At 45.3% G+C, this 26,893-nt stretch overlaps 1 protein-coding gene, 1 long non-coding RNA gene and 1 pseudogene across 14 annotated transcripts in view; all 3 read right to left on the bottom strand.

The window, feature by feature from the left end:
* Positions 1-26,893, bottom strand: part of FHIT (fragile histidine triad diadenosine triphosphatase) — a 1,225,929-nt gene that overhangs the window by 517,043 nt on the left and 681,993 nt on the right. The gene's annotated exons all lie outside the window — the stretch shown is intronic.
* Positions 1-26,893, bottom strand: part of LOC136639580 (uncharacterized) — a 254,232-nt gene that overhangs the window by 158,602 nt on the left and 68,737 nt on the right. The window lies entirely within an intron of this gene.
* On the bottom strand, positions 23,444-23,563 carry LOC136643189 (5S ribosomal RNA; annotated as a pseudogene).

Genomic DNA, 26,893 nt, shown 5'->3' with positions numbered 1-26,893 from the left:
CATCTCACATCGTGCGCATTAATGCTGGGTGAGCATCTGTGTTAGCCCAGTGCTGGCCAGAGCTGGGTTAGCGCCAGGCAAGTGCCCAGCCTCCACTGCTCAGCATTTGCATGGACTGCCGAGCAGCATAGAGGAAAGCCAGGGTGTGGTGGGAGGTGGAGAGGAGGCGTTCTGGGAAGGAGGGAGGCAAGCAGAGGGTGGGAAAAAGCCTGCTGGGGAGACAGGAGGTGGGGAGATGGCAGGGGGAAGGCATGCCAGGGGGAGGGAAGGAGGCGGGACCTGTGGAGCGATGCTGCACCAGATCCTGAACCTCCAGGTCAGGCTCAGCACCTGACATGGAGGCTTTTTCCTCACTATTTTCCTCACCATTGTAGGGTTACTCCCTTTACCCAGGGGAAGGGGACGAAAGTCCCTTCTTCCGAGGTTCCGCTCCTGGCTGCCTTAGGCATGCAGGTTGCAGTTGCCGCCTTTTCAGTGCCGCCATAACCGGCAGGAGCTCAGGATTGGGCTCTGAGTAAGCTATCATTTCCATGGATCAGAGCTAATACTTCAACTCTTATTCAGTTGTGTGCATGCAATCAAGTTGGCCACTAGTTTTTTGTTGGTTATGAATTTGTTGGGTGACCTGTACTATTCTATATTAAAATTAAGTTAATGGGAGTGACACCAAACCACCGCATTTGGGCTGTGTGTATGATATTGTAATTTATTCTGCACAGTCTGGTACGGGAGGAAGTCCATCATGGGGGCCACACGCTGACCTCCCACACCGGGTGATGCAAACCTTAGTGATGCCACTGCATAGGATACTGCACCATCCATCCAAAAACAGCCTGAACATTATTTGTCTGAGCACTTACTTTGAGGTAATGCGAATCTTGGCTTACCAACTCCCTAACTTTCCAAGAGTGTCTCTCCTGTAATGTTATGTAAATAGAATTTTTGTATACAAATTTGCTTCCCGGATCATCTGAGTATAGGTAGGAGGTTGTTCATTCAAAGAATTAGCCTGGTCATCTCATTCCTACACTATAGCTAAAGTCAATATATAAGTGGAAATGGAAATAACCCATACCAGCTGTCATTTAAGCAGACTTTTTTTTTTTTTAAAGATGGAATTTGACAAAATGTTTTGCCCAGGACCGAATTTGTACCATTCTTTATTTCCCTTTAATTGACAAATGTCAGCATTTCTTACTTATTCAATTGAGGGTTCTTCCCTCAGCTCACATCACTTAAAAAAAAAAAAATCTGTAATAAGAAGCAGTCAGAGTGGCCTGAAACTTTTAAAAAGTCTCTCCGCAAATCACTGCCAATTAAGAGAGACTTGATCCCAAGCAGCAAAGAATGAGGGGTAAAATATGCAGACTCAACTAAATAATGGAAATGTCTCCAGGACACTGAGTATTAGGAAAGGGCAAGGGAGAGGTTAGATGTGCAACGAGAATATTAAAAGAATCTGAAGACATGGCCATTATGACAATGCACTGGGACCATCGTCTATGAGACACTGATGGATTAGGAGATAGTGTGTTAACAATTAACTGAACAGCAGCACTAGCTAAATATTATGCACAGTCCTGAAGGATGTGTGGAATCAATATATTGCCCCCTTTTATAAATGCTTGCAAAATATCACACAATTCAGGTCATAAAAACGGACACACATAAAAACGAAAAGATCCGGAGAAGGATAAGACAAACCTAATTATCATATCCTGCACCCTAATATTGCATCAAGAAACAAAAAATTAATTAATAAGGTAAACCACAATCAATACCCATTTCCTTAATACAAACAAAACAAACGATATCTGACAGTTCCATCAATTCATACAGCTTCAGATCCTGTAAGTATCTGTAAGACAAGAACTAACAATCCAATCCTAACAAAATGCCCTCACTGTTGCTGCTGCACCAACAGAGTGTGAGCTGTTTCCTATGGGGTGGGGGGAGTCGCAAAGATCTCCTAATTGTAACATTTGCTCCCTAACTGTGGGGTAAGTCTTTGCTGTGTGAATCAGGGCACAATCCGAACCAGGTCTACTGAGAAGTAAGTCCTGTTTTGTTCAATGGGGCTTACTCTCAGGAAAGTGTGGTTAGGATTGCAGCCTCAGTCTCCTCTGATCTATGCCAACCATTTTGCTGGCACAGAATCAAGGAGAGTAAGGAAGAGGAAAGGGAATAGGGAGAGCATACCAGTACATGCTGGTGCTGGCAATATCCACCCCCTCCCTCTCTCCCTTTTTCTGGCTCCCACCCACCCCATCCCCACCCATTCATTCCCCATCTCTGCCCAATGCTAGGGCTTACCTGCATTCCTGTGGATAGCTGGCTGCAAAGGTGCACCACTGATATCACCCCAAGTTGTGGTATTGGTTCCAAAATAGGTGCTATTGGCACACTGTGTGTGCCACCATATGCCAGTTTACAACACTGGAACACTGGAACACTGTGTTCCACTGTCACAAATCCTTAGTTAGGATTGGGCCATAAGTTGTTTGGAAATCCTCTGATTTCCATCCCTTGAAGTATATCTGTGTTTGTTATATTAGCTACTCCATAAAGCGTAAGTTCTAGATGTTGGCATGAATCCCCTGAGGGTGGTTGCATATAATATCAGATAGTTGCAACAGCTTTACGTGCTATAACCAAGTAAACAATGGTGTATTTTGAATATACTGGGCTAGTACAAACTGGGCTAGCACAAAAATAATTCAGTGCCACTATTAAGGGAGTGTTCAGTATTTTCAGTGCTAAAATGTCATGAATCTATACTATGTTCATTGATCAGAAGGGGGGGACCCTCTGTGTGCATGTGTGTGCGCATTAAATTTAATTGATGGGATAACCTCTAGATTATAGGAGGGAGGTTACATGTGAGAAGAAATAAAACCTCTGAAAGGCGATATACAGGTTGAGCCTACTTATCCGTGGATTTTGTATCAGCTGATCTGGCTCAAGTCAGGTCCCCCAGACCTGCGTTGAGCCTGATTTTGACCCAAACTGAAGCCTCCGAAAGAACCTGAATCTTCCCCAGCCCTCCAAAGGTCTTATAAAGCCTTTAAACGTCACTTCCAGTTTTCACGCAAAACTGGAAGTGACCTTCTAAGGCAGTGTTTCTCAAACCGTGGGTCAGGACCCACTAGTTGGATCATGAGCCAATTTCAGGTGGGTCCCCATTCATTTTAATATCTTATTTTTAATATATTAGACCTGATGCTACCATGGTAGGTGACTGCATTTGGGGAAATGTTACAACTCTAGTTTTAACAGGCTACTATATCTATGTTTTTAACAATGACAGTCAATGGGACTTACTCCTGAGTAAGTATGGGTAGGATTACAGCCTAGGACTGTTAAAAATTTTCCTGCTTGATGATGTCACTTCTGGTCATGAGATCACTTCTGCTGGGTCCTGACAGATTCTTATTCTAAAAAAGTAGGTCCCAGTGCTAAACATCTGAGAACCACTGTTCTAAGGCCTCCCAGTGCCTTTAGAAGGATTTCCGATTCCTGCGGAGGCTTCCACTGGTCTCAGAAGAGCCTTCGTAGGCAACCAGAGCACAGCTCCAGTTGCGTTTGAAGGCTTTAAGGGGTGCCTGACCACGGATATTTTATCTGCATTTTTTTGGTATCTGTGGGGGGTCCAGGAATAGATCCCCCGCAAATACCAAGGCATCACTGTATTTGAAAACCTATATGGGGCAAAATGGGACAGACTAACAATAGCTCTTAGAACTCTTAGAACTCCTCCTCCCTATCTGCCACGCTTCCATAAAATGAGAAACAAATATCTTCAGAAAGAGTACAGTGGCAATAATAATATTAAAAAAACACAACTCATTAAAGAGTGACACTGGAAAGTGGAGAACACAATGACAAAAATGGAAAAGAGAGGCTTGATTGCAAAGCAGCAAAGGTCTCCATGAAAAGAAAACAATTTTATTGTGCTTTCTGAGGGGAGATCAACAATGCAGCCGCATTAATATTGCAGAAAGAAACCACATAATAGGCTTCAGAATAGGCTGATAAACCTTTCCACACAATCAAAGAAAGAAACTTCCATCTGTGTATTGTCTTCTTTAAACGAAAAAAAAAAATAAGCTTCATGTTAGATTTTTAAGAAAATATTTTCACGGCACTCTGGTGATTAAGCATGAAGTTGTTGAAAAGATTGCCAAGGTACAAGAGCAAAACTATGGTGTTCCTTTTTCTGTTGCTAGGCACGTCTGCTAGCAATTTAGTTCTCCATGGCTTTGTAGAGAGCCTTGGGTTGGACTTCATCTATCAAAAAATAAATAGCAAATCACTTGACGGATACGCCACTCGAAGGTACGCCTGTGAGAAAAACCAGTTTTACCATTTCATAATGTTTGTAAAACAGGATGCCTTCTGGAATGGCTTTTGTTCCCAGGGTCTGAAGATTAGGATGAAATAGAGCTAGTGAGACTCCACATGTTCGTTCGGAACAACAACAAAAAAGGGATGCAATGTGGGATATGAGATCCATTGCGGGCACGCTATGCACAGAGGACATCAAGTTTACATCAGCAAAGCAATTTACATATCTCAAGACTGTTATTGCACATCAGTGGTTCTCATGCATTTAGCACCGGGAGCCACTTTTAAGAATGAGAATCTGTCAGGGGGCCAACCGGAAATGAAGTCATGACTGGATGTGACATCATCAAGCAGGAAACTTCTTAACAATCCTAGGTTGCTATCCTACTCGCACTTACCCAGGAATAAGTCCCATTTACTATCACTATTAAAAGAATATACATAGTAGCTTGTTAAAAGTATAAGTCTAACATTTTCCCCAAATGCAGTCACATACCATGGTGGCATCAAGTCTAATGTTTTAAAAATAAAAAATTGAAATGAATGAGGACCTGCCTGAAATTGGTTTACAAGCTGCGTGGAGTTCTCTACTGCAGTGGTCTGGGGCCGCTGGGAGCAGCCCCAGACCGCTGTCATGGAGACCCCTGCCATGCAGAAGGCTCCATGGGATCCTCGGCTGCCTCCTCCATTCCCCCTTGTTTTCAAAGGAAGAACAGAGGAGGCACCTGCGCGGAAGTAATTGCGGTGACAATGACATCACTGCAATTACTTCTGGGTCACGTGCGCGGGGGGGCCAAGAAGGGGGGCGAAACGGGGTGCAGAGGGCGGAATTCTGGGGGTTGTCCCTGGCGCAGGGACCCCCAGGAACGCCACTGGTGGGGAGTGACTGTGACCTGCCCTATTGTAACTCCCAATTGTGATTCTGGCCTCTGGGCCACAAATGTGCCAGGACCACAAAATGCTGCCCCCCATGCCGCCTCACTAACTCCGGTGCATCTGGAGGCTTTCTGAGGATGAGAGAAGCCATCCATAACCTCCCCAGCCCCCAGAAGGTTTTCTAAGGTCTCAGGAGGGCCTTCTGAAGACTCCGAAAGGACTTAAAATGTCACTTCTGGTTTTCACCAAAAACCAGAAATGACATTTTAAAGCCCCCTGGAGGACACAGTCTGATCTCTGATCGTGGGGTCTTCATTCATCTATCATAGCTAGTAATTATTCATAGACTTATCTTCCATGAATTTGTTTAATTTGACTAATTCTTTTTCAGAACCACCAAAATAACATCAGTGGTCACGTCTTGCGGCAGTGATTTGCTCGAGTTAATTATACATTGCATTAAAAGGTGTTTCATTTTTGTCTGTGCTGAATTTAGAACTGATCCGTTTCTTCAAGTGTCCCTGAACTGTCATATTAAAAGAGCTGAGGACTCTCTTCACACGAAGAATAATTGCATAAACCTCATTCAGGTCTACTTACTAAGAGCCCAATCCTAAACAGTATGCGCTGGCTTACCGCTGGCGCACACTGTCACAGATGGACCGTAAGGCTTGTTTGTGAGGCCCTCGCACCAGCATATAAGAACATAAGAACCGGCCCACTGGATCAGGCCATAGGCCCATCTAGTCCAGCTTCCTGTATCTCACAGCGGCCCACCAAATCCCCCAGGGAGCACACCAGATAACAAGAGACCTTATCCTGGTGCCCTCCATTGCATCTGGCATTCTAACATAATCTATTTCTAAAATCAGGAGCAGAGCACTGGTGCTAGCCCAGCACTGGCCAGTGCTGGACTAACGCTGGTGGATCACTGCTACTCCACTGCTCAGAGATTGGGCAGACTGCCGGGCAGCAGAGAGGTAGGTGGGGGTGTAGGGAGAGGCAGGGAGGAGGCGTGCTGAGGGAGGGAGCAGGGCTGGAGGGAGGCAGGACCAATGGAGCTCTTCTGTTGGCTCTTGATTCTATGGCAACTCAAGGGTTGCCATAGAATTGAGTAACCCCATTGCTGGGCTATGTACCTTACCTGGGGGTACATAGTCCCCTTCCCCTGAGGAGCCACTGGTGCTGCCTGGATAGTGCTTAGGATGCCGCAGCAGACATTTTCAGTGCTGCAGAAGCCGCGCGCCAGGCAGCTCAGGATTGGGCTGTAAACTAAAAATCAGGAAAGGCTTTATTGAGTCTATTCTCAGAGAACATGTGCTTCAATGACCAAACCATTTTGGTTTCCTGTTTCTGCACCTTTTCCAGCTCTACTACACCCTTTTTGAGACGGGGCAACCAGAATAGTATACAGTATTCCAAGTATGGGAGCACCACAGATTTATATAAAGGCATCAATATACTGATTCTTTTCAATCCCTTTCCTAATTGTCCCTAACATAAAATTTGCCTTGCTCACTACTGCCAAACAGTGAATTGTCATTACAGTAAGCTGCTTCCCATCAACCTTGGAGCTTCCCAAAATCACTAGCTAAAAATAAAGGTGTATTAGTTGCAATAAGATAACCTTGGGGACATCACATCTTATCATCAAGCCACGTGTACATTCACATTAATTCAAACAATTATCCTTCTTATCCTTGGATAGAGAGATGCTCTTTACACTCTCACATAACACCAGAACCAGGGGACATCCACTAAAATTGAATGTTGGGAGAGTTAGAACAGACAAAAGAAAATATTTCTTTACTCAGCGTGTGGCTGGTCTGTGGAACGCCTTGCCACAGGATGTGGTGACGGCATCTGGCCTGGATGCCTTTAAAAGGGGATTCAACAAATTTCTGGAGGAAAAATCCATTATGGGTTACAAGCCATGATGTGTATGTGCAACCTCCTGATTTTAGAAATGGGCTATGTCAGATGCGAGGGAGGGCACCAGGATGTAGGTCTGTTGTTATCAGGTGTGCTCCCTGGGGCATTTGGTGGGCCGCTGTGAGATACAGGAAGCTGGACTAAATGGGCCTATGGCCTGATCCAGTGGGGCTGTTCTTATGTTCTTATCCTCTGATAAGTTACTTCAAATACATTAGCCTCAAAACGTGATACATAAGAAACATATGAAAAGCCCTGTTGGATCCAGCAAATGGCCCATCTAATCTAGCACCATTTCCTGCAGTGGCCCTATCAGCTGCCACTGAAAAGCCCACAAGCAGGAGACAAAATATATTTCTCTCCCACCATTGCTTCTCTGCAACTGGTAGTCAGAGACTTGTTGTTGTCACCAACACAGAGACATCAATAACAACTCACCATACATAGACTTGCCTTCCATGCATTGTCCAATCCCCTTTAAAGTCATCCAAACTAAAATATAACATAGATCCTTGACTGCACATACAGTAAACTGCATATTTTTGATGACAGCTCTTTAGATGTGGAGCTAGACACATAGGAAGAGGCACCACTATTTTTACAGGAAGAATAATTCAAAAAGAAAGTCTGAGGTTTTGGAATAGGAAAAGCCTTCAAATTTACTGCTCTGGAAAACAAAAAATCCATTCCATGCCTCAAAGATTCCTTGTGGATTATAAAAGAAGAAACCACGAACAGAAAAAGAATAATTCACCACATTATTAAACATGACAAAAAGCTTCGGAATTGAAGCTTAAAACGGGCTACTTAAGATTCCAGCAATCCCTAGGACTTTGGCGACGAAAAAAAATGTTCAAAAGCCTTTATAGTTGCTGTCAGATTTGTGTAAAGCATTTGCGATTCCTGTGAACTTATTTATATAACAACCTGAAACCTGAAGCCAACTTGAAAGTCTTTCATTTCTTAATTATTCAGAGCTGGAGGTGCTGTGGCAACAAAGGATGTGAAATGCCTCTCCTTAGAACGCCAGCTACCGCGGTGGATCGGAAACCACAGGGTTTTGCTTGAACATGCTGTTGAATGACAGTTATCGCTTGATTATCAACTGCATCTATTTAATTCATGAACTGTGTCGAGCGAGTTGTTTTTTTCACCAGCTTTCCGGTCCAAGTTGATAGGCAAGAAAGCAACGTACGAGCTACACTTCTCTAAATAATTGACTGTTTCACATTGATCTTCATCTTTCCCTTGCACAGTCATTTATTTTTAGGGATGTGTGATGCAATGCGTAATGCTCCAAAGACTCATCAGCACATAATGATGCCTCCATGAAGAATGTGTCAGGCCTACTTGTTGGGTACAACTTCAGCATGGGAGATCTTTGGCGCACCGGTTCAGAACACCCAGAATCGCAAGCTACACATCTTCCGCCTCGGCAGATGTGGGTTATTCCCAACTGCCCATTAACAGCGCACAATTTGCATAAGGAAAGTAATGTTGCCAGGTGCTGCTTTACTAGAGATAATGCTTTTTGCCCTTTATTGAACTAAAGTAGCACAGAAAGACAGGAGGAAGCTCCTGGGTGGAACACACCTGAAGACTCAGGTCTACTAATATATCAGAGTATTTAATTTCAATACAGTGGGCAGCCCAATCTTAACCTGTGCTGGAACAAGCAGGTCAGCTGGCCTGCCCCATATCCAGTGCAAGGGTTGGGGCTGCCTTTGGCTCAGCCCGGGGCAGGGGAATCTGTGCCACCTAAAAAAGGTGGTGCAGATCCGAGCAGCCCAGTGCTGCACCGGGTCACCCAGGAGTGGGGTTAGGGTCCAGTCCAAGTGTCAGAATCTGGCTCCACCCCCCATACAGTCCTGGGCCCCCCCACAGGCCCCCCCACCCTCCCACCCTGAAACGCTCCCATTCTGCGCTCTCCTTGCCCTCCCCAAACCCCCGTGCTGGCCTGACTCGGCTAGTGTGAACTTACCCCTGAGCAGGCACAGTGGGTCCCAATTCAATATCGGGAGGCCGGCGCACAGATGTGTGCTAGCCTTCCGTGGTGGCAGAGAAGTGCCTTATGGCACTTTGTGACACCTCCAGGTTGCGGATTAGGATTGTGCCCTAAATCACTTTAAAATTGTAGGCTCCAAAGTAATTCATGGATCAGACTGTAGGGTTACTATTTGGGATTTAGCCCTCTCCATAGAGCTGAATCAATCCTTCTAAGTCTGAGGAACACACATCAGTTGTGACTGGCACACTGCTAAACAAGCACATTCCCTACAAATGATGCCCCCCCCCCAAAAAATTGGAAAGCTCTTGGGGGAAAAATACATTTCTATAAAGAAACAGTGGCTGTAAAGGAATAGTTTTGAAAATTAATGAAGAATATCACATGACTGCAACAAAGGAGAGAAGAAAATGTTTAGAGAAAAGTCACGTCCACTATAAAAGCACTGTGAAAAGCAGGGGAGAGAAAGAGAAACGATTCAATCTGCTGGGCCAATCCCTTCTTCAAGGCTTAGGCTGCAATCTTAAGCACAGTACCTGGAAGAAAGTCCCAATGAATTTGATGAGACCTACTTTCGGGTAGATACACATCTCATATATTTTCAGTACACCATGGCAGCAAATCAAAGCATGTGCGTGTTTCAAAATACCATGTTAAGGTCAAGTTTAAACTTGCGCTTTCAGTTCTGACATTATCACATGACCACGCTATAACCCTGCAAGACTTGCCTGGTCCTCAGTTACACAGGAAAAGAGACAATACATGTCCATTAGCTAAGTAAGTTCATATCATAACTACATGTGACCCGGATCATGCCGTCTAATTCACAGTGTGCCTCTGAAAATTGGATCTATTAACGGCCTGGTTATCTTTGCTTCATTTATGGCGAATAATAATTTGAGTTCTCTTTCTTCCTTATCCCAATTATCTTACCCTTACTATTCACCTTACCCAATATTATTCATTATTATAGTAGAAAATGCTACTGCTGGAGTACAGTTTCATAAGGCTACAGAGGTAGAAGCAGGTATTCAGAGGTGTTTCCAATGCAAGTTTTCTCAACACAGAACTATAGGCCACATCTACATGGAATTATCCATGACACTGTGTTGGGCACCTTATGTTATCAAACCATTTGATCTGGAACATCAAATCACTGTTTGCAACCTTCTCCTTAGATTCTGGCCAGTAACATACCAAGGTCATTTGTCACCTGGGGCCCATACATTTTTGGCACCCTGTATTGGAATCGTGGAAGATTGGGGGAGGAGATAGGATGCAGTGGCCCCTTTAAGGGTTAAGGCGTGGGCTTTGAACAGAGGGTGTGCTGCATAGCTGCAGCCACTAGAGGCAGTCAGGCCATTACAGGATATAAAGAGCACCTGATGTAGAGAGAAGGTGTGGGTTGTAGGTGGAGTGAGAGTGGAGGAGGGAGAGGAGACCTACTGGCAAAATGGACTGACTTTTGGGCTAAACTGACCTAACGGCTTGTGGACTTACAGATTGACTCACGGCTCTACTTATTGGGCTGACTTTCTGGCACACTAATTCATGGACTGGCAAGCGAACAATGAACCGACACTGATGGATAGACTGGAGGATGAACCTGGAACTAGTGCACTGACCTACGGACTAACAACGGACTAATCCAACCGAGACTGCTGAGTGGTGAAAAGCTGAGTTGCTGCTGCTGCTTACCTGGAAGGACTGCTGCTTGGAGAGCTGGAGCCCTGCAGACTTACAGGCAAGTCACCTACTGGTCTCCTTCCTGCTGGTACTGGCAGATTTAGCTGTCGTCAAGCTGGGGGAACTGATTAGCCTTAAAGTGGGCATAGGATCTCTAAGCAAGGCTCAGAACAGGGAGCTTGGCAGAACAAAAGCAGTATATAAATAATAATAACAACAACAACAACAACAACAACACACACCCCATTACAAAATTACTTTCAGTAATAGTCATCACATGAAATAAATAGTAAATGACATGAAATAAATACTACATTTTCTTTCACTGGCGTGCCCCCATATTCTGGAACCACCTGCGGTTAAGTGAAACCGTGGATATGGGCAAATGCCTCCCCCACCCTCTGGAGCCCAGCAGGGGCCGTGCATGTCCATCTGCAGCTGCTGCTGGGCTCAGACTGACTCTCAGAGTAAAAAAAACATGCGACTTTTGGGTTTTTTGGTTTTACAAGGTATTTTTTAAAAAACGGAAGTCACGTGTTTTTGACACTAAGTCTAAGCCTGTCAGAGGCCATGGATGGATATGCATGTCCTCTGCTGGGCTCAGAAGATCCTCTGGACGGGGTGTGCGCAAGGGGGGCCGCGGACCCCATCCATGTATAAGTGAATGCAGATATGGGATCCGTGGATATGGGGCCCCCCTGTATTGAATTGTGTGTGTGCATGCATGTGAACTTTGTGTCTTTTACACAAACTTTGTAAGTCTGTATATTTATAGACAACTTTGTATATATATGTAACAATATATATATTGTATCAATAAACATGCTTCTCTTGCAGGCAACCACAGCCAGCGCTAACCAAATTGCAGCTGCAGCCAGGGTCACTCCTGTGCTGCCGCTGTTGATAGGCAGCCTCTTAAACACCCCACTACAGCCTGGCACCTGGAACTGCCCCCATCTACCCTCTTAATCTACTTCTGGCGATGAGATTTTGGGCAGCCAAATGAGTGCTCCATTGCCCGTTCTGGGCTTTAGATCAGGCATATCATTGCCACTACTCCTGAGATACCAGAGACAACATGGGGGCCTGGAGCAAATTAGGTCCTTAATCCTGCAGCTTCCTTGAACTACAGAGGGTCATCTGGGAGGTGGTCTCCAGTTGTCCAACAGACACTCCCCTGAGTCTCAGCCTATGCTGATGGCTGTCCAGGAGCCCTTTTCTCCTCTCTGAAGGAGATCTTGCCAGGTTGAAGAACCAGGCACCAGCAAAGAGAACCTTTCTGAAAACAGACCCATATTTATCTAGTCCAGCATTCACTTCCCAATGGTGGCCAGTGAAGGGTCTCCAAAAGCTCACAAAAAAGGGCACAAAGGTGATGGCTATGAGGAAAAGGTGACGAGAACGGCTGTGGGCAGTAATGAGAACTCCTCAGACGCCAAACAACTTCCATTCCTAATACGCCTGTAGCTGAGATTCTACTTTACTTTAAATCCTGGAGCTGTCAAGACGGAAACAAAGAAATTCAGATTACCCAGCGCCCCTCACCCAAAATGCAAATGCAGCCATCTCCCTCCATCATCTTCAGATTCCCCACCATGTTCTGTTTATTGATATGCATTATACCAGCTGTCACACTGAATTGCCCGAATACAAAACCCCACCACCCTGTACCTGAGCCGTTAAGGCATTCATTTTCCTCTGGACTTTATGACAACGAAAGTATGTTTCCCTGATGCTTCTTTTTTTACAATACATGGCCTGTTCAGAACAGCATCATGAATATTCTATTTAAAATGGATAAGAAAAGGGGCATCAAATATCCAGGAAGCATCTCACTTGTAATGTATTCATGAAAAGGCCCTTGTCAATCATGGAGAGTGAAGCACATCAAAATACTTAAAATCTTAGGAGGATACACTGAGTTTTACATGCTGCAGATATAAGGACAGAAGTGGGGCTGTGTTCAGCTAACAAGATTCTCAGCCTCATGTGCCTTTATGAAATTATTCAGAAACCTGCAAATAATGAAATTTCGGTCCATAGCCATCCTTTTGTTTGGGTCTGCTCCATGTGGGTCCCTTGTTTTATTGTTAAGCAGCTAATGTCTTCTCTCAGGTGGCACTGTAAAGAATGGCATTTCTATCATCTATTTACCATGAATTTCCCAAACACCATGTTGTTATCTTCTAGGGTTGCTTTTTTTTTTGGGGGGGGGGGGTGTGAATATTAATACATTTGGATGTTTTTTTAAAAAACACTCTTTGGATGGAATACAAATAATGACAAATATCTTGAGAGTTATGTAAGTTACACACTTATTTTTTTTTAAGTCTAAAAGCAAGATTGATGACTAATTCGTGCCACTAAACAGAGCCTGTCAATTTTCAATTTTTATTAACAAAGGCGCAGATAGACATGACAACTTGAAAGCGAAAAAGGTGTCTCAAGCTGCAATCCCAAACACAATTACATGGACATAAAGCCTGTTGAATGTAGTAAGACTTCTAGGTAGACATGCATAGGACTGGATGATATGTAGCTTTCACCAACTTTCAAAACTGATATGCATAACTTTAAAAATGACAACACAGCCAGCTAACGTACTCGCTTGAGACCATGAAGTTACAAGTATTGTTGCTTTGTTTTTCAAAAGTTTCTTTCATCAACCTACATATATATTTGTACATATAGACAGGTGTCCCCCTGTATCCACAGTTCCAATATCTGCAGTCAGTTATCCATGGATCTGGGAGCCCACGCACCTCCTACGTCCCCATTAACATTGTTTAAATCTGTACTGCTGTGAAAATGTTATTTCTTTTACAGGTTGCTATAAGCATACGAGCTTACAGTGATGCGGAGGCAGGCTGCAGGCAGCCTAACTGCCTAAAAAAAAACTAAATCAAATGCTAACAGGAAGCAGGAAGTTAACTGCTTCCTGTTAATGATTGATCTAGTTCAGTGGTTCTCAAACGTTTAGCACTAGGACCCAAGTTTTAGAATGAGAATCTGTCAGGACCCACCAGAAGTGATGTCATGACCAGAAGTGGCATCATCAACCAGGAAAATTTTCACAGATGGCAAGCTGTATCTGCTGGAATTCTCTGTCCTACACAATTGTTAAAGATCCAGGATTCCTAAAGTTGAGTTTCCTACCCCTACTCTAGACCAGTGGTTCTCAAACTTTTAGCACCGGGTTCCACTTTTCAGAATGAAAATCTGTCAGGACCCACTGGAAGTGATGTCATGACAGGAAGTGACATCATCAAGTAGGAACATTTTACAATCCTAGGCTGCAATCCTACCTGCACTTACCCAGAAGACTATTATTGTTAAAAGCATATACATAGTAGCCTGTTATAAGCACAGTTCTGTCACATTTCCCCAAATGTAGTCACATACCATGGTAGCCTCAAGTCTAATATACTAAAAATATAATATTGAAATAGGGACCCACCTGAAAGTGGCTCGCAACCCACCCAGTGGGTTCCAACCTACAATTTGGGAAACAGTGATCTAGTTTATTCATGCATTCAGGCTGCCTGCAGTCTGCCTCCTTGTCACTATAAACTTGTTTGGTTACAGTAACCTGTAAAAGCAGGATTGATTCTTGTTGTTCCAAGCAATGTTGTTTTCTGGTGCTCATCTGGTAATTTGCTCAAGGCCAAGAACATCAAGGTGTTTCGTTTGACTTCTAGGCACTGTTCCAAGGGATTCAGTGAGAACTGGCATAGTATGTATTGCATCCGTGAAACACCCAAGTTCTACTCAAGTTTCCTGGGATTCCAATTTCATTGCAATAATTATTGCAGCAGCAGCGATGATGATGATCATGGCTTCAGTTCTCCCAGTTCTGGCTAAGCCACATGGTGGGAGGCTTAGAAATAGGGGACCACCCTTTTTCCATTGCCAATTCACTGCCAAGTCTCAAGCACGATTTGACTTATCTGACTAAGGGCACAATCCTAACCAGGTCTACTCAGAAGTAAGTCCTATTTTGTTCAGTGGGGCTTACTCTCAGGAAAGTGTGGTTAGGATGCAGCCTAAGGGTGTAATCCTGACTTGGGATTGGCCCAGGAGGGTCGCAAACATGCCATAAGGCACGTTTGCGCCTCCTCGAGAGGAAGCCGAGCCGGCACTCTGAGAAACACCGGCCTGCAGAGGCTGACATAAGCCTCTGTGCTGGCTTCCTCTCTGATGCTTTCATTGGCCCAGGTGGGCAGACACAAGCAGAAGAGGAAGGCGGGGGGAGGCAGGGAGGGAGGTGTTCCTGGGGGGGAAAGATAGGCGGTGGGTGGCCCCAGGGGCAGGCAGACGGGGACCAGGAGACGGGGCTGGAATCCAACAGTTATGTAGGATCCCAACCCCCAATTCCCAGGGAGAACAGAGCAGCTTCAAGTCGCTCCGCTCTCCTCGGACTTGCGCCACCTCAAGAGGTGGAGTAAGTCCAAGGAGACCCTTAGGGGCCAGCAGCCCTTACCCGGAGGTAAGGGGAAATGTTTCTCCTTACCTCTGGCTTAACTGCTTATGGCCACTATCCTGCGCTGGATACAGCACAAGCCTCCTGGCTTGCTGTTTCAGTGCAGGATAGTATAGGGTGCAATCCTACCCTGCGCTGGAACAGGCATGCCAAGAGGCTTGCGCTGTATCCAGTGCAGGATAGGAGCCCAAGGCAGCTCAGCCAGAGGCAAAGGAAAACTTTTTCCCTTACCTCCGGGTAAGGCGCCTTTTCCCCTATGGGTCTCCTCAGACTTGCGCCACCTCCTGAGGTGGCACAAGTTTGAGGAAAGCGGCTTGAAGCTGCTCTGAGCTCCCCAGGAATAGGGGTTGGGATCCAGTCTAAGAGCTGGATCTCAGCCCACCTCCTGCTTCCTGCCCGCCCACCCCCAGTGTCCAGGAATTGAGACATGTGTGCTTGTCGCACATAAAAGAGGGAAGACTAAATAAAGCAACTGACGTCGCGGGCCATTAGCGGCAATTGGGATGAATGTACTAATGTGAAAACGTGTCTCCTAATAAGTGAAAGGCCACTTGCAACTGCATACAATAGGTAGGAAAGAGTGAGGGAAAACAGCATGGATTTTGTAAAGCCAGTGATCAGCATCTTTGCAACGTGGCAGATGGACTGGCAACAAAGGACTCCATGGGCGGTTTGCTAATAGCGTGTGCTAGCTGATGAAAACCCACTGCTAGCAAAGAGACATACAGGAGAGGATATTCAATCAACCCAAGGGTAATCAGGGTTTAATTTAATTTCCCATCTATATAAAAAAAGAGCAGGCAGGTGTTCCATACAGTTGAGCTTTGAGGGGTAAACAAAGGTAGACCATTGAGATATTATTGTAATCCATAATTGAAATGGAATGTACAACTTCGGCTGGTCGCAAATAATATTAAAGCCTCATTTCTAAATGGTGGAGGACAGGTTGGTAAATGCCTAACAGATGTTACGAGCAGGCAGCTGACGTCAGTGATTTATGTGTATAGATGGCTATATGTACTCTCCACAGAAAGTATAATCAGTTGCTGTTTTAACCATTTCCAGGACATCCACTGTCTAAGCTGTGTTCCATTTCCAGGACCACCTTCTATGCCCCACCTTTCCCCTGCCTGACAAACGAAGTAAATTATTGCAAGTGATACAGCTTTGCTTTAGGTTCTAAATGAGGGCCTTATCACCTGTAGCCACACAAAATGCCTTACAACTCAATCTTATAGTCAGTCTTGCCAGCCACGGCCAGCGAGGATCTTCCACCTCACCACCCCCATAGAGCAGTCAGCCCCAGTCACAAAAAGTGCTCCGTCAGCACTGGCAGAAAGGCCTGCGCATTCCTACCTATGTTGTTGCTTCTCCCGCTGATTGCTGACAAAGTTAGGTCAGCTGGAGAGGAGGAAGGGGTGGGAGGGCAGAGGGATGGTGGAACAAGGGTGGGGAGGGGCAAAACAGGCAGGGGAGGGCAACAACAGGATGGAAGAGAGCAGACTGGGCTCTGGAGAGGCAAGATCAGCTGAAGCTATCTAGGGAGATAACTTAAGTGCCACAACAGAAAAGTCCCTGTCTCTGGTAACTGTTCCCCCTACACACACTTCTGACAGTGGGAGCACTAAGAACAGGATCTCTGTAAGAAAAAAGAAAGAAGGGCTCTGTAAGAAGAGCCCAGAAGGGCCCACCAGGCCAAGGGCCCACCAGATGCCTCTGGGTATACACAAGACAACAAGATACCTGACTACCTGACAACAGGCTAACTGATGGCATGTTGCTTTTTGGTCCTCAAAAGCATGGCTAATATCTGTGTTTTCTATTTTAAAAATAGAGGACCCAGGATGGTATAGTGATTCTGGAGTTGAACTTAGATCTGGAAGTTCCAGGTTCAAAGGAAGATCAAGGCTCAGCCACAAAGCTTCCTGGGTGACCTTGGACCAGTCACTATCTCTCAGCCTCACCTATTTCCCAGGGTTGCTGTGAGGCCAAAAGAAGGGAGGGAATCACCAACACCACCCTGAGCTCCTTGGAGGAAGGGTGGCATAAAAAAATGAAAAATAAATAAAAGAAACTTGTTGGCTGGTGTGCTGGCCATCTCATGAACAAGTTCCAAGGCGAAACACAGAAAATGCAGTTTGTGACTGCTCTCTAAATAGAAATGGGTAGACACCGGAGCGTGGGAGGATGGAGGCCAGAATGTTAAACCAGATCGGAGTGTAACACCTTGAATGTGGTGGTTCTTGAAAGAAAGAACCTTCTTTCAATTTGTAAAAATCCCTTGCGTGGATTTAATAAGCCTGCCTATGTAAACCGCCTTGAATAAAGTCTTGAATAAAGACCAAGAAAGGCGGTATATAAATACTGTATATTATATTATTATTATAAGCCGGCTGCGCACGGAAGCCGTGTATCTAACTGTTTCCCATGGGGAACCTTAGCCGCTTCACCTTTGGTAAACGTGATTCATTAGTGCATTAATTGACAATTGTTTCCTCTTCTAAGTGATTGTATGGTGGTTCTATTATGTTCTGTCAGGCAACAGTACACAATTAATTACAAATAAATGGGGAATTAAGTTAGCTAACAAAGGGACGTTTCCCGGTCGTTTTACCTTGAGGATAAGACAGACGCTCTCCGGGAGCAGGTTTCTGGAGTACAAAGAAACCTCTTGCTTTTCACAAGCACTTGCCTCTCAAGTGTCATTCTGGCCTCCGAGAGAGGTTAAAATAACCAAGGGTTTAAAGAGATCATACTTAAGTAATCGATTGCTTAAACACAATAGGCCACCCAGACCCCCTGATTAGTACAAGAAAATCCGCAAAATGTAAAATGGGAGCTCAGCGAATACATAAAAGGGCACTAAAGGGCCCTAACAGCCTATAAAAAGACTGTGCATTGTTCATGGAAGGCTAAATTCAATAACCTGGTATTTCCATTCCATTGTCCTTTTCAAAGGTACCTTTCTGATTAATGGCTTCTCTGCAAAGCACTGATACCTGCTTTGCTCTCTCAGGAGCATTTCAGTGAAATATGTCTGTAACTGTGGAAGATGAGGTATTTTCCAGGAGTCCAATGGCCGGGGAGAGAAGGAGGACGCACAAGGTACTATCATATTAGAGAAGAGATGCCGCTGTACTAGCCGTGCAAGAACAGCAACTCTGTGAAATGCAGTGTGACAAGAAATGCAAACAGCCAAGTTGCAACACTGGGGAGCCACCACTTAGGAAGCGCCCCATTCATCTCAGGATGTGAGGCTCCAAGAGGGGATATGAGATCGATAAGAGTTGGGATGTGCGTTTTGGGGGGGGGGATATCCCATTGAGCACTTTCGCAAGGGATATGCAATTCCCAAGGAAAAAGAATTTTCCCACTTCAGGCATAACAAATCCTTCACAAGATGCAATCATGTGACAACTACTTCCCAATCCTATTCTCAAGAGACAAACCAAAGCCCTGCTGGCATAGTAGGCTACCCTCCAATGGCTGTCAGTGCAACATTAGAAAAATGCTGCACTGTTGTAACTTGAACAGAGCTTGGATGCCAGAGCAAGTCTGTGGGTGGCAAGGCCAAAATAGGCAGGACACTGGGGTTAGATGATGGAGTGACGAGATGGAGAGGCCATTGTGCACCATATTCATCCTTCTCAGATGACAGAAGTGCTACTCCATAGAAACAGAAGTAATCCCATGAGTAGGAATGGGGCATAGAAAAATAGGAGAAAAGTGCTTACCTGTGTGGGGTGCACTGTGATTGTTTCACCCTGTTGGGGTGGTGAGGTAGGCAGAGGTTTGGGTTGAGTGTTTCCATTTCTCCTTGATCTCCAATGATTCCAATTCTCAATGATTATGAGCCCCCTGTTCTCTGCTGTCATTGGTTGACATTAATGTGCTAAGAGCACAATCCTATGCATGTTTGCTCAGAAGTAAGTCCCCATGTGTTCCACGGGGCTTACTCCCAGGAAAGCGTGTATAGGATTGCAGCCTAAGTAGTTCCAGTTTTTCAAATAGACAAAATAACAGAAGGTCATAACTAAGGGTGCTTGAAAAATGGTTTTATTGGCCTTCTGTGTTTTTTCTTCAAATGCACTCTGTATAGATACCGTTCAATAGTTACAAAGGCAGCAACCAAGGAAAAGCTGCCTGAATGAGATTTGCCAAAGACTTCTGCTGCCACACAGGCACTCTAGTTAAAATGTGGGCCAAGGAAATGACCACCACACTGTTTGACCATTGCTGCTTCATGTTGTCCTATCACTGTGCTATTTTGGTTCACTGTTTGAATTTGACTGTTGATTGTTTGGGGTATTTTGTGGGCCGCCTAGGCCATCATTTGTGGGGGGGGGGCCACAAATGCCTAAAATATATAAAACGAAGACTATTGCATTTTGGTGTGCATCCCTGTGTGAATGGCACTTGAGTTTTTCTCTGCTCTTTATAACTATGTGCTACTTTAATGTGTGTATCTTCTCCCAGCAAACTGCATTGTGGTTTTGACCTGGCTGTTTTGAGCTAGTCTGGGCACCCAGATGATGAGATTGAAAGACACTGAATTGAGAATCAGGAATTCTGCTAAAGCAGAAGTGGAGCGTGATCGCTCTGCTTTCACTTTCACTGCTGCAGGGAGCCCTGCCAAAGGTTCGCACCGGGCTCCCCGCACCCTGGGGAGGCTGCAGGAGGCTTGGGTAAGTGCACCCAAGCCCCTACAGCCCCCTTAGTGGCTTGATCCTGGAGATGGCACAGCCACCGCCTCCCTGCCTCCAGGCTGCCCCCACCCCTTACGGGGGCAGAGGCCAGGGCCCACAGGCTGGTGCGTCGTGACACCCCAGTTTGTAAAGCTCTGGACTACATCAAAGTAGGACTTGTGAAGTGTCTGCCTACTGAGAAAGCTCTGTACAAATACTAAAGTCTACACCATCCTTCAGAGTTAAGACCAACAATTGTTAAGGACAAGAGTGGTCAAGGGAGAACTCAAGAGCTATACAGAAGGAAAAGGAAATCAAATGTAGCCTGCCTGCATATTCTGAAAGCAAAGATAAGTTATTATACATGGCTGCCTATCCAAAAGAAAAAAAAAAGATACACCACAGAGGTCACTTACAGTAAGGAAATGAGACTGAGAGGCCTGCTTAGCTGAAAGATATTCAAGCTCTTCATAATATGGGGCTGCACAATTTGGCTCAATTCAATGGTAGGGCAGGAAGGCACAAAGGGTATCAAGAGGCATCAACAGGATTCAGCACTGAAAATGCATCAATAATTGAAAAGATGTATTTATCCGTGACATTTTGGTTTAAATCTTTGATGTCGAGGCTATAATGGAGGAAAACCAATACACCTTTGGCGACCGGAATACACTTTTATAATTTAATTATTAAATGCTCACTCTGTCATGAAATTTTAATTTTTATCACCTGAAATATTATTGGGGGGGGGGGGAGAAAAAGATCTCCACTTTGCAAACTATTGGACTGCCAATAAAAAACAACCGCAGAACCACTGAAAGGCTCTTTAAGAAAGGGAAACACAGCATGATATAAGCAGGTAACAGCATGTTGGGGAAGGGAACTCCCAAGAGAAGGCTGACTGATCCATGAGAGTAGTGCCTAGTGCAGAGCTCACACACACTCTTGTTTCTCACTTTCCCCATTGGACTAGCAGCTGAGTAGGTGAAAACCTTGGATGACTGCATCCACTTCCACTATCCCAGGCTATAGAGACCAGGCAGAAGAGGGACATATGGGACAACCCCCCTCCCAGGAGAACACTGAATCCTAGGGTTCCTAATACAATTCAATCCCCCAGTAGCATTTGTAGAGTGAGGAAACATGTCAATCTACTGAAATACAATCCACAAATACAAGAAGACAGACCAGGCAGACCAAAGGTCATAATGTAACTAGTTTATTAAAAGCCTAAACAAAAAAATATTCAACAACATGGAAAAAAGAAGGTGAACAACAACAACCAACAACAAAGCTTGGCAGGGAAGCATAAAGAATTGTTTTCATCAAAGGATGCAATAACAGTTAAGGCCCAGCAGATGGAGATGAGATACTGCTGGATCTCACATATAATTAAACCAGAAATGTTATAACCTTACTGGAAAGAATGCTAATGCAGTGGGGATCTCCTACTAGCTATACCAGGGGTGGCCAACTAGTATCCTACACAGGTACTTTCTGAATGGCACACACACAGTTACCATATAATTTTTAAAAACATTAAAATAATAACAAAGATAGCACTACAGAAGTTTACAGTTTGTGCTATTTCTTTTCTATTCCTTATACAGCACACGCTCAAGTTTCTAACGCTGCAGGGCACACGCAGGGTGGCCACGCCTACTCTGCTTGATCTCCTCTGGTTGGAAAATGGGGAGAAAGGCAGGAAAAGAATGATGAACAGGAGAGAAAGTCAAAAGGGCAGATGCACGAGAACTGCATTCCACTAACCGGCGGGTCACTCGCTTATCCAAGAAAGCCTGGGGCAGGCTGTGGAAGGCAAGGGGTAAGTGGGCAGTGCAGAGATACCCAATAAGATCAGCAATGCTCAGGTGACCAGCTGGGGAGAGACACCATCTTCAGGGAAATCACCCACAAAAAGATCTAGGCTAAGATCATCTTTGAGGATGAGATGATGGGCAGACGGGAGGGGGGGCTGGGCTGGGCTGTGCGAAGGGAAATGAACCTTACATGGACTTAGGAATGGGTCCTGCAGGGTCATATTAAAGGTCCATAGAGGCCACCTTTCTGGCCTCATCAGCAGTCAGACATGTGTCTTTGGAAAGCCCCAAATAGACAACAGCACCCTCGTGTTTCTTGCTCTGTACTTTTGGCACACGGAGACGCACTGCCCATCAACTTGGAATCTGTATTATTGCAGTAATCACGAAAAGCAACATTAATGTGGAATGGCACGTACAAGATGCTGTACATAAAAAGTGATGCATGGCGTGCTGTGGGTTGGCCACACTTGAGCTAGACAGTCCCTAGCTTAACTTACCTACATGGCAAGGAATACCGGTCCTTTTCACTTTCGGCTGGGAGCAAGTGGGTGCTCCTCTCTGAGTTCCCTGTAACTGTGTCATTCGGATGACTGGTAGAGAATGACTCCCCCTTCCTGTGGGCTTGGAAATTGATATATTAGCCGTAATGATGTCAACACAAGATTGGATTGGAGGAATGGGAACTATCTGGTCACCCTGTATCTTGTTGGACCAAGTTAGCCAGGTTTGCTATCCAATTGCTAAGAGAATACCAATCACAACAGAAAGCTGCTGCTGCTGCTGATGATGATGATAATAATACAGGTATTTATATACCGCCTTTCTTGGTCATCAGATTTCTCCTCAGACTTTAATTCAAGGCGGTTTACATAGGCAGGCTGTTCTAAATCCCTGTAGGGATTTTTACAATTGAAGAAAGGTTCTATCTTTCAAGAACCACAACAATTCAGAGGGATCTTTCTGATCTGGTAGCTAACCAATTCAGATGGGAAGAGGAGATGAACATACACTTGTCAGTGATGAACTGACAGAGATGAACATGTTGTCAGTGGTGTTTGTCAAAAGACAAAGGATGCCTGTAAAGTATATCTCAGCACCTAAATGGCACAGAAGCCGCTGAGGAGTTAACCACAAAGCTGTGTCACTCTTTGCTTTTCCGATTCCAGCCAGTGGCATGCTACCTTGTAAAAAAAAAAAATGCTGTGGGCAAAGAAATTCAACAGAAAAATAATTTCTGTTGGGGCAACTGACAATAATATGATTTGAAAGCAGGCAGACAGTATTTGGTTCTGACAGGTCAAGGCAGAGTTTTTCACCCTTTCATAATGTGAGTCTTTGACAGAAATGGTTCGCCCATTATTCCCAGGCAGGGGCAGCATCCCAGATGGGACTGTGCAGGGCCTCTGGGAATCATTTGACATCACAGGCCCTCCATCCTACTCTTCTCAGAGGTCAACACAGCATACTCCTAAATGGCATTATTAATGCCACTTGGGAGCAAGTCAGGGTGGGAGGACAAACAATTGTTCCATGTGCCCTCCCCATGAGAGGATAGGAATGGGAGGATATGGTGGTTGGTTGGTAACCTTCAGTCTCGAAAGACTGTGGTATAAGCCTACAGCACCCAGTATTCCCAGGCGGTCTCCCATCCAAGTACTAACCAGGCCTGACCCTGCTTAGCTTCCGAGATCAGATGAGATCGGGCATCTGCAGGGTTACAGTTGCTGCAGGAGGATATGATGGGGAAACCTAGGGCAGCATGGGATTAGCTGAAGGAGGAGCAAGTGGGGGAAGACAGGATAAGCTGGTCACATATACACATGGCAGCTGCACCTGACCTGACCCCAGTGTCCAATGCACTCTGCTGTCATCCCTGTTCCCAGGGTCCGTTATGTTAGCATGGCAAAACTTGCCGGGTTACTGGTTGAGTACTGACCTCACAGAGTAATTGGGACATGAGTGCCTGTCCTGGCCTCACTCAATGGTTGATCTCAGCTTTGTTCTGTGGCCTTGCTCGGCTTTGGTACTGAGGTTTGGTGATTTTCTTGCACATCTTTATTTTATATTGTTTCAAGTTATTCAGGGGGCCTTTGTGCAAAAAAAAAAATAAAAAATCTAAACAAAACAAACGTGGTCATTTGTTGTTTCGATATATGATGGAATAATCAGGTGACTACTTTGTCACAGCAACATAATACATGGTCATATATGAAATGGAGTGTTTCAAATGGTCCAGCACCCTAAGCTATTACAGTCCTTGGAAAGAATTTCTTTTAATTCCATTCCTGGGTGCACATATATGTGCAAAGCGAATGGCTTCTCTATAAAATCCAGAATATGTCACATGCTCAAAAAAATCACATGAAACCCCGGGTCTCATGGTGAGCTCCAAGCTCAGCTAAAAATGCCTTCCTCTTGATAGTATGCATATAACACAGTGGTTCCCAAACTGGTGGGTTGCAACTCACCAGCCAGGGAATCACGTGTCCCTGCCTTTGTAAGGGTTGGGGAGGGGGGAGGCAGCAATGGGATCTCCAGGATCGTGCTGTTGCCAGGGGGGGAGGGGTGTTTTCACTTACCTGAGGGAATGCTGGCGTCCAAAGGGCAACAAGACCCCCAAGATTGTGCTGCTGCCGGGAGGGGGGAGGAGGAGAGAGTACTGGCCTTGGGGAATGTGGGGGACCCTGCAGACACTTCTGCAGTGCTGTCCAAGTCTCCAAACATTAAAAAAAAAAATTGAAAACCAGTTCCAGTTTTGAATCTCATTTTATTAATGTTTCGGAGGCTTAGAGGCCCCTGCAGGGCTCCCCGCACCCACCCCCCAGGCTGGCACTCTCTCAGGTAAGTGAAAAATCCCTCCCACCGCCTGCAGCAGCACAATCCTGGGAATCATGTTGCTGCCCTAGCCCCTCCCCCACATACAGGGGCTACTCCTTTGCAGGAGTTCGAGAAGCACTGATACAACACATAGCATATTTATACACTGAAGTAATTTTTATCTGGCCTTGAGATGCGCAAAAATAAATCAACATGCCATAAACTGATTTATCTCTCTGCTGCAACCAGGTTGGCTGCAAATAGACACAGCCTGATGATAAGTTGGTCCCAGCAGCCCTATGGAGGGGGGCTGACTTTCTCCTCTCCCTTTGTGCAGATGGGCAGAGCTCTCTCTGCTATACAACTATGAATGTCTCTGCCGCTGTGGGTTGCAAAAGCATGGGTGTTTTAATCTAGAACAGGGGTGCTCAAACCCCGGCCCTGGGGCCACTTGCGGCCCTCGAGGACTCCCAATGCGGCCCTCAAGGAGTCCCCAGTCTTCAATGAGCCTCTGGTCCTCCGGAGATTTGTTGGAGCCCGCACTGGCCCAACGCAACTGCTCTCAGCATGAGGGCAACTGTTTGACCTCTCGCTTGAGCTGTGTGATGAGGGCTGTCTCCACTGCTTGCTGTTTCACGTCTGTGATGCAGTAGCGGCAGCAAAGGAAAGGCCAGCCTTGCTTTGCGCAAGGCCTTTTATAGGCCTTGAACTATTGCAAGACCTTCATTCATTCATATAAGTTCATCTTTAATATATTCATTTATGTAAACTTATGTAAATTTATTCAAATTTTAAATGTAAATTAATTCCTTTTTTCCCCAGCCCCCGACACAGTGTCAGAGAAATGATGTGGCCCTCCTGCCAAAAACTTTGGATACCCCTGATCTAGAAGACCTCTCCATGAATGGTCACAGTCTTCTAGTACATGACTGTGTCAGATGGAGTGAACATAAGGAAAAAGTCACTGCAATTGAAGAAATAAAAGAAAGAAACAAATGGTTAAAAAAATGTAAAATACACTGAAAATGTAAAATACACTGTACAATACTGTACACACTTCAAAGCCTGTAACACAGAGAGAACAGGAAGCTGAAATTCTTCTCTCATGGCTGGGCTTCCCTCATCATTTGAGAACTAATGTTCTCAAGAGCATATAAATTCCTGGCTTTTGGAGCCCTGCCCCTTCCTGCTATTTAATAAAAAGATAACACAGACTTACCAACCAATTACTCTGTGAGCACAACCCCAACTTCACATTGAGGCAGTTCAAGTCCCTTGTGCAGCCCAGGAGTGTCGCAAACATGCCTCCAGGAGAGTTGGTTGGGCTGGTGTAAAGATGTGCACCGGCCCACAGGAGCTGCATCCAGCCTCCGCACTGGCCTGAGCAGGCGCAGGGAGTTGGGGAGGGCGGGGGAGAGTGGAACTGGGGCATTTTGACGCAGGGGAGGGTGGGTGGCAGGCAGGCTGGTGGGAGGAGGTGGGACTGGCCTCAAGCACTTAAGCCATAACCTAACCCCTTCCCGAGCAGACTGGCATTATACCAATTTCCCTGGCACAGATCCAAGTAGCCCCATTAAGATGGCTGGGAGATTTCTCTAAGTTGCGCTCCCTCCACCTTCAAACCTGCGCTGGATACACAGCAAGCCAGCCAGCTTGCCTGATCCAGTGCATGTTAGGATTGGGCTATGTGTTGCTCATTCCACATAACCCCTAGTCTGGCCCCAAGTCTACTACTTACACAGTCATGAGTGCCGCCATTCAATGAACAAAGCCCCGTCCCTGCAGAAGTGGCAGGAGGCGGTCCTGGTGTAACATTCAGCGCACCCAAGACTCCTAACAAATTTGGTACTCTGCAAAACCATGAATCATCCTGCAGGAAGTTGAGGGTAAAATGCAGCCTTTTTCTTTATTATGCAATAAAACAATTGGATGCTTGGGAGCTATTTACAGCGTCATTCCGCCTGTCCTCAGAGTTCCCTTTCGAAACACATAATTTGATATGCGTGATATATTTTGTGCGGGTGCATGTTTAAACTGGAGGCAAGGCAGACTTTTTTTTCTTTATTCTCTCCCAAATCCGAGTAATAAATTTAGATAGGTGATTACCAGGCATAGAGATAGGTAAAAATCACCAGAAGACTCCTATGCTCTGGGGGAAAAAAAAAAGGCTATATGGTACTTCCAGCTCAGCCTGAATATTGAGTGCTTAAAAGCTGGCTACTTAAGCCCAGGCAGGCTTCCCAAA

The sequence above is a fragment of the Tiliqua scincoides genome, chromosome 2, assembly GCF_035046505.1.
Source record: "Tiliqua scincoides isolate rTilSci1 chromosome 2, rTilSci1.hap2, whole genome shotgun sequence".
Lineage (NCBI taxonomy): Eukaryota > Metazoa > Chordata > Lepidosauria > Squamata > Scincidae > Tiliqua > Tiliqua scincoides.
The sequence above is the reverse complement of the archived record's forward strand: the minus strand, read 5'-3'. Positions and strand labels throughout refer to the sequence as shown.